Here is a 9905-nt window from a genome sequence, read left to right on the forward strand (position 1 = left end):
GATTTATTCAAGGGGTTCTGTGAATACTTAGGTGTTTGAGAGACTCTTTTGCCATCCTAGTGATCTGACACCATGTTGATGGAGCATATGCTCAGGCACAGCTGGGTCCATATGTAAGGGAACCCCAAATGGTTTGGGTCTACTCTTTGGCCATTCTTCTCATTGCAGGGATTTTGATCTTGACTTGTTTTCTAAGCACTCAGAAATGTGTGCGGTCTGTCTGCTTCCTATGGTGGGTGCGGGTGGGGTGAGAGAGAAAGGCAAACGCGGGCAGAGAATGGGGGGCGGTGTTATCCAGGTGCATAAATCCTACCCAGGCTACTGTCCGAAGCCTTCTGCTGCTCAGGAAAAGCGCACAGGTTACCACCAGTCTCAGCTGCAGTAACTGACCCCTTGAGCATTCTCAGATGACCAACCAATGGGGAGTCATCTGCCTGAGTAGGGTTTTTAGCCATCTTTCAGTTCAATTGAAGAGGGAGCTTAAGGACATCACAGGGATTTGTAACGTTCCATGCAAGGTGTCAGGCCCATAAACCAGCACGTCCATCGCGCCGATGTGCACGGGGCATCGTCTCTCGTCGGTGGCAGAGAGATTGAAGATGACCTTTTACTATTTAATTGTATTCATCATTTAATAATTCAAGAATACCTAAAAGGGATGAAGACTTCTTCATTCAGACTAGAATTTGACTCTCTCAGAATGTTAATAGGAAAATACAGTGAAGCTGAGGCGCTTTGCAAGCAGCCTGTAGGGAGTGACTTCAAGTGTCCTGGTTCCCAGAGTTGCCCCTGGCTGGGAGACAGGAGACCTGCGTTCTAGCCCTGGGTCAGCACTCGCCTGTCCAATATCATGGGTCAGTTTCCTTCTGTTGAAAATGAGGGCATTGCACTGATCTCCGAGGTTTGTTTTAGCTTAAAATTCTTATTCCTCTTAGTTAAGGGTTTAAGAAAATGTGAGGCATGTGCTTCTGACAGTTTTTGGACTCTGTCTGGTTAGGGATTATTTATTGATCATATAGCCATTTCATGTATTAGGGTTTTTTTTTTTTTATATATAGCTGGGAATAGATTCAGAGATCAATACATTTTTATTAATGATAGTCCGTCATGCCTGGTAAAGAGATGGCAAGAGAGCTCATCTAGAATGAGCCACTTGAATAAACCTGACACACACGCTTAGCTCCGAGCTGCATTTTGGCAGGCCTCTCTGTAAAATAATGACATTGGCAGAGGGAGAGACTATGGAAACCTTCCTCACAGCCAGACTCGTAAAATCAAAGGGCAGGTTTGGGGTGTGTTTCTTAGCCTTGGCTGTATATGCAAATCCCGTGACTTTTTGAGTGTAGCATTTTATCTTCAAAAGGACAAAATTTGGCATTTGCTATAGTCATTAAAAATGATAAATGCCTAAAATGCTTGAGAGTTGGGATTATTGTAGGTTAGAACAAATATTGTTTCAGGACCAAACGCTATCCTACAGTAGAAAACTTCTCGCTGACATTGTCAAATCAGAAAATAAAAAATCCTTCATAATTTTCCCTTTAAATCATAGGAAATTGGGCATAATTGTCACCAGTTCTCCTTATAAAAATGTACGGTCTGGCCCTTTTGGAGGTGGATTACTCCTCCTGACTCTGAGAAGAGATAGCTTTGTGCCCTGAAAGGGTTAACTCACCTCCAGATGGAGCTTCTCAGCCCCTCTGAGCAGAGCTCAGATGATATCAATTTTGCTATTCTTTTGCATTTGTTTTATGCCTGTTGAACTTAATTTTCATTCCATTTATGGATAGAACTTGAAATAGTCTATGGTAATTTTAGACAATTTGAAGCCTTTCTCCAGAAATTTCACATTAGAGTTCCAATCTCAGAGACCCTAAGGGCAAATGTAGCTTTAATCCCTCTCTCCTCTTAATGACCTTAACCCTGACCCCAAGCCTGCTCTCTATAAGTGCCAAACATGATTCATTCTCCTTGCTTGATTTAGTTTTGTCCCTTTAATGAGCCAAGATGACCAGGGGAGACCTGATAGCTTATTTGTGCTAATATAAGTATGCTCTACTAGTTAACTCCTAACTCATTTATTTGGCTTTTACTTTTGCCTAGAATTGACCCTTTGTCTCAGAGATGAAAAGTCCATATTTTAGACAAAGGAGATGCAAACAGTTAACATTAACAAGCCAGTCAGGAGACAGACACTACCCAGGAATGAAAGATAAAGCAAACTGCTGGAGAAGGAGGGAGTCTTTGTATTCTGTGCCTCTGCACACAAATATGTGTACCATGTTATAGATAACAGTACAAACGTTCATTAAGAACATATTTTATTGTGCAGTTACGCCCTAATGTGCTGTTTCACAGAACCACTTTCCTCTTCTGAGTTGTAGGAGTCATGTCTCCAGGTTAAATAATTTTGTGCTTGCGACTTTGCGGTCTGAATGTCTTATTTCTCCAGTCTCTGTAACGTAATTTCTGATCCTGTTTGTGTGTGCAGGAATGCTTTTTAATTTTTATTTTATTTTTTTTTTGCGGTACGCGGGCCTCTCACTGTTGTGGCCTCTCCCATTGCGGAGCACAGGCTCCAGACGCGCAGGCTCAGCGGCCATGGCTCACGGGCCCAGCCGCTCCGCGGCATGTGGGATCTTCCCGGACCGGGGCACGAACCCGTGTCCCCTGCATCGGCAGGCAGACTCTCAACCACTGCGCCACCAGGGAAGCCCGGGAATGCTTTTTTGACATGGTTTTAATACATATTATCTGATTTTTTTTTCAATTTTGCAGCGGCATACATGGGCCATCAAGGACGCTTGAAAAGTGATAAGCAGGAAGAGACTTTTAAAGAGATTTACAATAGGTTTAGTTCCCCTGTTGTCCGCCTCTCCACTTTCAGCCCAACTCATTTTGGGTTGGTAGGGGTCTGACCATGGGGTTCTGACAAATGTATTTTTATCCTTGTGAATTTATGCTTGCCTCAGTGTCCAAAACAAAACACTATTAAAAATTGATATGACTTTGAACAGTGGCTTGATCCCTGATTATGGCCTTTTCCGGCCATCCCATTTAATTTCTGGCTGGTCCAACTAGCGGCATTAAAAGCTGCCTCTTCCAACGTTGCATGTTCCCTGAGTTGCGCTGTGCTCATAGCAGTTTAGTCTGGCCCCTTTTGTAGGTCAGTGACACCCTCAACACCCAGTGACACCTTGTATACCTGTGTCACCACAAATCTTAAAAGATGCAATTTTCTTGGCAGCTTCATCCTCCTAAGATGAATTGGAGGGTGGGAGTGAAGGACAGGGTTCTAATCTCCATGTTAAGACCAGGGAGGGCAGATGCCTCTGTCCTCCCTCACTCGGGCCCTGGGGAGACTGCTGGCTTGAAGGACTCTCTGAAAGAAGGATTCCATTAGTGATATTAGTCACACGCTGGTATTTTTGGTTTTTAAAAACAATCTGCGTGTTATCTTTTGAAAATACCTGGTTGTGCTTCTCCTGGAACAGTACTGATAGCATCCCTCATCTATGGTACAGCCTGGCGTACTTGCTCTCTTCGGAAGAAATAAAACTTCAAAGAAAATTCTCCTCAAGGCAGTCAAAGAGTTACCTAATCTCCAGCTCTTTAGAGTTGGGGAATCTTTTCTTATGTTAGCCCTGTTATGCCAGATGGTTTCCTCTTTTTTTTTTTTTTTTTTAATTTTATTGACTGATTGATTGATTTTTGGCTGTGTTGGGTCTTCATTGCTGTGCGCGGGCTTTCTCTAGTTGCAACGAGCAGGGGCTACTCTTCGTTGCAGTGTGTGTGCTTCTCATTGCGGTGGCTTCTCTTGTTGCGGAGCACGGGCTCTAGGCGCACAGGCTTCAGTAGTTGCAGAACACGGGCTCAGTAGTTGTGGCGCATGGGCTTAGTTGCTCCGCGGCATGTGGGATCTTCCCAGACCAGGGATCGAACCCGTGTCCCCTGCATTGGCAGGCGGATTCTTAACCACTGCGCCACCAGGGAAGTCCCCAGATGGTTTCCTCTTAAAAAAAGAAATCATAAATGAATTCTGCACGGTCAGGTATTGTCATCTTTGCAGAGAATTTTCTTTGCGTAATGTCCTATCTGATGGACCATTCTATGTATTATATGCTACATAATCTCCACCAATGTATACTGTGGTCCATAAAACTGCCATACTGTTTTCAAAAACTAGTAATTCACAAAGTAAACCTGAGACAGTGCTGTTAATAAACACAGATTACAAACAAGAAGGTAGTAAGTGGAAATAATGCACTCATTTAAGAGTAATAAAGCCTTTGATCTTACTTTGAAGGAAGAGTCTATGTTTAAACTCCCCATTCAGGGACAGCCAGATGCCCATAAAGAGCAGTGCTTTTGCTTTGATAGAAAATCACTGAGGCCTGTCTAGCAGGTCTGGTTTGTAAACAGATTAGTTAAGGGCTCATCAGGACTGATTTGCATAGGATTCAGCAAGCCCCAGTCACTTTTTCAACCTTAATGAGCGATGCCATTTCAGGTTAGAAATTACACCTTTTTTTTTTTTCTAGCTAGAAATCTTAGGTAATTATTTTGTGGGAAAGGGAAAGAATATTCATATAAAGTGAACCCTTGCTGTCTGCAGCTAATGGGAAAATGATGACCTGTTTTGCTTGCTCCAAATGGTGAAGGATATAATGAAGGATGTAGGTTATGAGTTTAAAATTGGGTTACAAAAAGGCTTTTCTCCCTTTCTGTGTTATTTGAGAGATAAAGGAGGATTAATCTGAATTATCACAGAAAAGGTAACATGGAGCTGCAGACTCAGACCACAAATATTTATTTACCTTCAAAAGTTTCTGGAGGACCTCTTTGGAGCCAGGCTGTGTTCTATGGGCCGGGCTTCCCTCCCTCAGTGCTCAAGGCAGACAGAAGCCCTGCCCTCACGGAGCCTACCTCCTAGAGCCTACCATTATGGTGAAATGGGAACAGTAGAGGAAAGGAAACACATGTTCTAAAATCTCCGCTAGTTAGCAGCCCTTTGCTTGAGAGATGGCAAGACCAGTATTCCCAGAGAGAAAAGATCCTCTGATCAGCCTAACTGCACTTTTATTTTTGATTTTCGGAATAACTAGTAATTGCCTTGCTATCAGAAATCAAGAATATCTTCTCTCCTTAAATTTTGGAGTGAAGAAAATGTCAAGAGAAAACCTTTGCTTACTCTGACCCTTGAATAGATAACAAATGGGCAGCTCAGTAGAGACAACTGAGAACTTTGAAAATAAACAGTTTCTCAAGAAAATGAAATGATATTGGAAGTTTTCAGCTCTGACCTTCCAAAAGGGCAGTGAATTGATGGTGGGCAGTGGTCTATTTCTTTGGCTTGCAGCAGCGTCGTTCTGCTTATGAGAGATGCTTTTAAGCATTGTAAACATTGGTGACACTAACTTGCTCATTTGGGAACTTGGGTTTAAATAATAACCTTCAGCCTCTGTGTCTGGCCTTGTCAAGGCCAAGGACCTCAACCTTACCCTGCTTCCTAGAAGCCAGATCAAATCAGCACACTCGTATAAATGTCACCTTGGAGACATTCCACTCTGAAAAAAAAAAGTTCCAGCTCTGGGAAGTGTTAGAAAAAAGGCCGGGGACAATTTCATACTGACTTGGCCAGGACTCCAGGTCCTGTCCAGGTAATTCAGATGGATAGGGGGTGTAAAGGGAAGCCGTGCCCTGTGTTTCTCCAGATGGGTTTGATTAGGCTGAGGAGGAAGAGGACGTCTTGTTGAGTTGCCTGCTCGTGAAGATTGCTAGGGAGAGGGTTCCAGTGAAATCCATTTGCGACCAAGCAAGACACCTGTACTCCTTAGGAAAGCTGGGTCACGTGCATTCTGTATCTCTCAAGGGAACACACATGAGGCCTTGGAGGGCCTTACAGGTCCCTTTTCTGACACTCCCGTCCCCCGCACCCACACACATACACACACACAGTAGTTCCTCATAGGGAGATCCCCCTCCAACTTGCCCTTTTCTACATCTCTCTCAGCTTCCACGGGGGAATACACCTGACGGCGTCTTTCAGGCAGGTGCACTTGCCTGGGGGGAGCCCTCTACGTGGTTACTGACAAGAAGGCTCCAACCTGCCATTCAGGAGTCTTTGACACGTGGCAACACCTGCATCCTAGACGCGCAACAGTGGGAATCCTGGCTCCTCTCCCTCTTTCTGTAGACATCTCTCTCCAGCTCACTTCTTCCCAGCTCAGAACAGCCTGAGGCAGATCAGCAAGACCAGTGCCTGAGCAGATGTCCAGATGCAGCTCCATGCGGACAAGGTCCGTTGTGGTTACATGTGTCCCAAGCACCCAGTGCAGTGCCTGACACATAGTATAGACTCACTAGATACTGCATTTGTTGGGAGAATGAATGAATAAATGAATGAATTAATGAGATACCAGTTTTTCGTTATAAGCATCCCCAGTTTTTATTAGTAATACTCTGACACTCCCCCTCCTTTGGAACACCAGGAACAGAGCCAAAGCCAAAGCTCCTGTGGGCTCTGCTGCCCTGGGCTCTGAGCACGAGGGATTGGAGGGGTTGGAGGGAAGCGGACTGGCTGTGGTGGGGCAGGTTTGCCAGGTCTCAGGAAGCCTGAGGGGGCGCCATCTGGGTGCTGCCCCAAGCTTTGGAAGCTCTCCTGAGTTAGCAACAACGCTTAGCCCCTGGTATTAAGGGCCCCAAGGCCAATTCCAAGGCATCAGGATTACACATGTAAAACCACTAGCCCAGCCTCTGACCTACAGCAGATACTCAATAAATGTCCCTGTCCCAGTTCGGCTGTATCTGGATGCTGGCAGGTAAAAGCTTCGACTGGACTCACAGGCCCGTTTCATTGAAATGCTGCTTGGCTAATCACCAAGCTTAGGGAACATGGAAACATCGTAGCAGAAAGCCAGAAGCTTTGCTTATTCTCGTTTTCCTGGGTTTATATACATGAGCGACTTAGGTTTAAAAACCCACCTTTATTTTACAAACTTATAATCAAACTTTGGAAAATAATGATGAAAGCCACCCTTCATTCCCTCACTCACCTCCTGCATCTTTTAACATGGCAACGTTGAAGCAGGATGGTTGGGCCATAAAGAGGTCAGGCCTGAGCGTGAATCCCTGCTTTACCATCTCCTAGTATGTGACCTTGGACAGGTGACAGCCTCCCTCAGTCTCAGTTTTCTCATCTTAAAATAGGGATGCTAACATTACCTACCTTATGGGGGAGTTGAAAGGCTTTAAAAAGACAATATATGTGCAGCGCGTGGCACAGTGCCTGCCACAGAGTAAACGCTTTGACCCAGTCATTTCATTCCTAGTAATGCATCTTAAAGAAATAATGAAACATTTGTTTGTAATTGAGCACACAGAGATATATTTACAAGTGTACTGCTTCATCTTAGCTTGTTTATTTTTTTTTTTTTTTGCGGTACACGGGCCTCTCACTGTCGCGGAGCACAGGCTCCGGACGCGCAGGCTCAGCGGCCATGGCTCACGGGCCCAGCCGCTCCGCGGCACGTGGGATCTTCCCAGACCAGGGCACGAACCCGTGTCCCCTGCATCAGCAGGTGGACTCTCAACCACTGCGCCACCAGGGAAGCCCCTTAGCTTGTTTTTATAGTGTTGACAAGTGGTTCGGTGCCTCTTCTGTGCTTTAGCCTCCTTCTCGGGCTCTTTCCAGCCAAGCTTTGTCAGGCCCAGAGTCAGCTGGTGAAGAGGTTTGGCTTTGGAGGTGGGAGAAAGGTATGAAGAGCTACCACAGGACTATAGGAACCCCTGAATGCTCCCTACATCTGTTAAATTGTCAATGGAGGCACAGCATGGCCAGTGAAAATTATCCATCCATCCTTGCTTCTAGCTACCTATAGTTATTGGAGAGGGAGTACAAATGATTGTACATAGGCAGACAAACATCCTAGAATAAATAATAGAGCCATAGAAAATAAAACAGAGCTACTGTGCGCAGCCAGGAGAAGACGGGGTCAGGAACAGGGGAGAAGAGAGAAGTAAAGAGAGAGCTGCCTTTATTTGGCAGCTAGAGAGACAGGGGAAAGAATAGTGACTTTGGAGTATGGCAGACTTATATTTGAAAACCAGCATGGCATTAGCACACTAACATTTCTAAAGTTTAGTTTTCTTATATTTGAAATGGAAAAGCAGTTCATAGAGCTTTCGGGAGAAATAAATGAGATGAAAGAGTATATATAAAGCATCTGACCCATGGAAGATACTCGATAAAACTCAGTTCCACTTTCAAATATTTGGTCCTGTTGTCCCCTCAAGAAAACTGTGTGCTGTACAATGTGCGCTGATTTCAAATTCAGAGGACATGATCAATGTAACATCTTTAAAATTATTTTATGTCCCAGATGTGAATGGTCTGGTTTATATAGTTTGCATACTTTTCATTATCCTAGTGAGATTTTAAAGCATTTACCCTTGTACTAACCTTGTCGGTTAAAGACCCTGTTGTTGATTGATTCAAGCAGAAGTTGGTCGAATAGTGAAGAAGTAGATTAGTAAGGCCAAGAGAAACATTTAAAAAATGTGATCTCATGAAAGGTGGTGCTTAGGCCTGCAATATGCACTTGTGTTTATCATCGTGGTGAGTTGTGTTCACATCTATTGCATGACTGACAGAGGGCTTTGAAGTTTACTCAAAATCCAACTGAAAAGGCTGCTCAGATTAGGGATTGGGGGTGGCGTAAAACCTGCTTTTACCCAAATGTCCCATGCAGATAAGCAGCAGGGTTGAGGGAGTATAAAAAACGGTCCTCTCAGCTTCAGTCTTCTGTTTTACTTCCTCTGTCCAGAGTATTTGCTAAAGTAATTTACAGTTTGGAAAGCTGTGATCACCCTACCTGAAGCACTAAAAATTCATGGTGAGGCTCCAGCTTATCACAGGCAGTAAGGGCTCACAAACTGTAATGGACTGAAAGAGCCATTGCCCAAGATACCACCGAGGCAAAGTCCTTTTTTTCCCCTTAAGATAAGTATGTAGTCTACTGGGTATTTTTAGAGCTCACATTTTTATATTATGCTTTTGGATTTCATTAAACCAGCTCCAAGGTTGACGTTCATGTTTGCAGTAATGTACCCCTTGTCTTCCCTTTATTTCCCATCTCACTATTACCTCTACCCCAGCGGGGCTTTTTGGTGTTGGAAGAGGGTGTGCAGTTTGGTCCATCTTGCAGTTAGAACAGGAAAATACCTGTGAGGAAGATGACGTTTGCATTCAGTCAAGAATTAGCCTTCTAATTTCAATGACAAAATATGCATCCCAGACTTCCGCAGCAGTGGAAAGCAGCATTGCTGGAAACGAGGCAGCAGGAAACTTACTTGCTGAGGTTAGAATGATTACCAACTTCCATCATACTCCCTTCTGGTGAAATGTAACAGTTTCTTGTAAGAGTCATAGACATTATTCAAGACCAATCCGTTTAGCAAATGATGGAATTTATTGATGCCAGAGAACAGATGTATTTAAAAACCCAAGAGTTCTGCTCTAAAAAAAAAATTGAAGAAAAAAAGATTGCCTCAAATATTACAGTATCCTGAAACTTCAGAGGCCCTTAGTTGTGTCACTTTTGACCATCTACATCCACTCTCTTTCTAAATGCCATAGAAAGGAAAAGGGCTAGGAAGTATCACTGATTTTGCTTCTTTACTGCCTATCTTTTGGACAGCTTGGAAACCTAGTCTTTGTTGGCTTTGTTTGGTTTAGGTTTTTCTTTCTTCCCAAATAAGTAACAACAGTTACCTATCCCCTGGCTCTTGTGGACCTAGGACCAGCAGGAATGGCATCACCTGGGAGCAGAACCCCAGCCGCACCCAGCCCAGACCTGCTGAATCAGAATCTGCAAAATAACAGGATCTTTTCACATTCCGGTCTG

This window comes from Delphinapterus leucas, chromosome 9 (assembly GCF_059928025.1).
Source record: "Delphinapterus leucas isolate spDelLeu-1000000601 "Yukka" chromosome 9, BTC_Dleu_Yukka2, whole genome shotgun sequence".
NCBI lineage: Eukaryota > Metazoa > Chordata > Mammalia > Artiodactyla > Monodontidae > Delphinapterus > Delphinapterus leucas.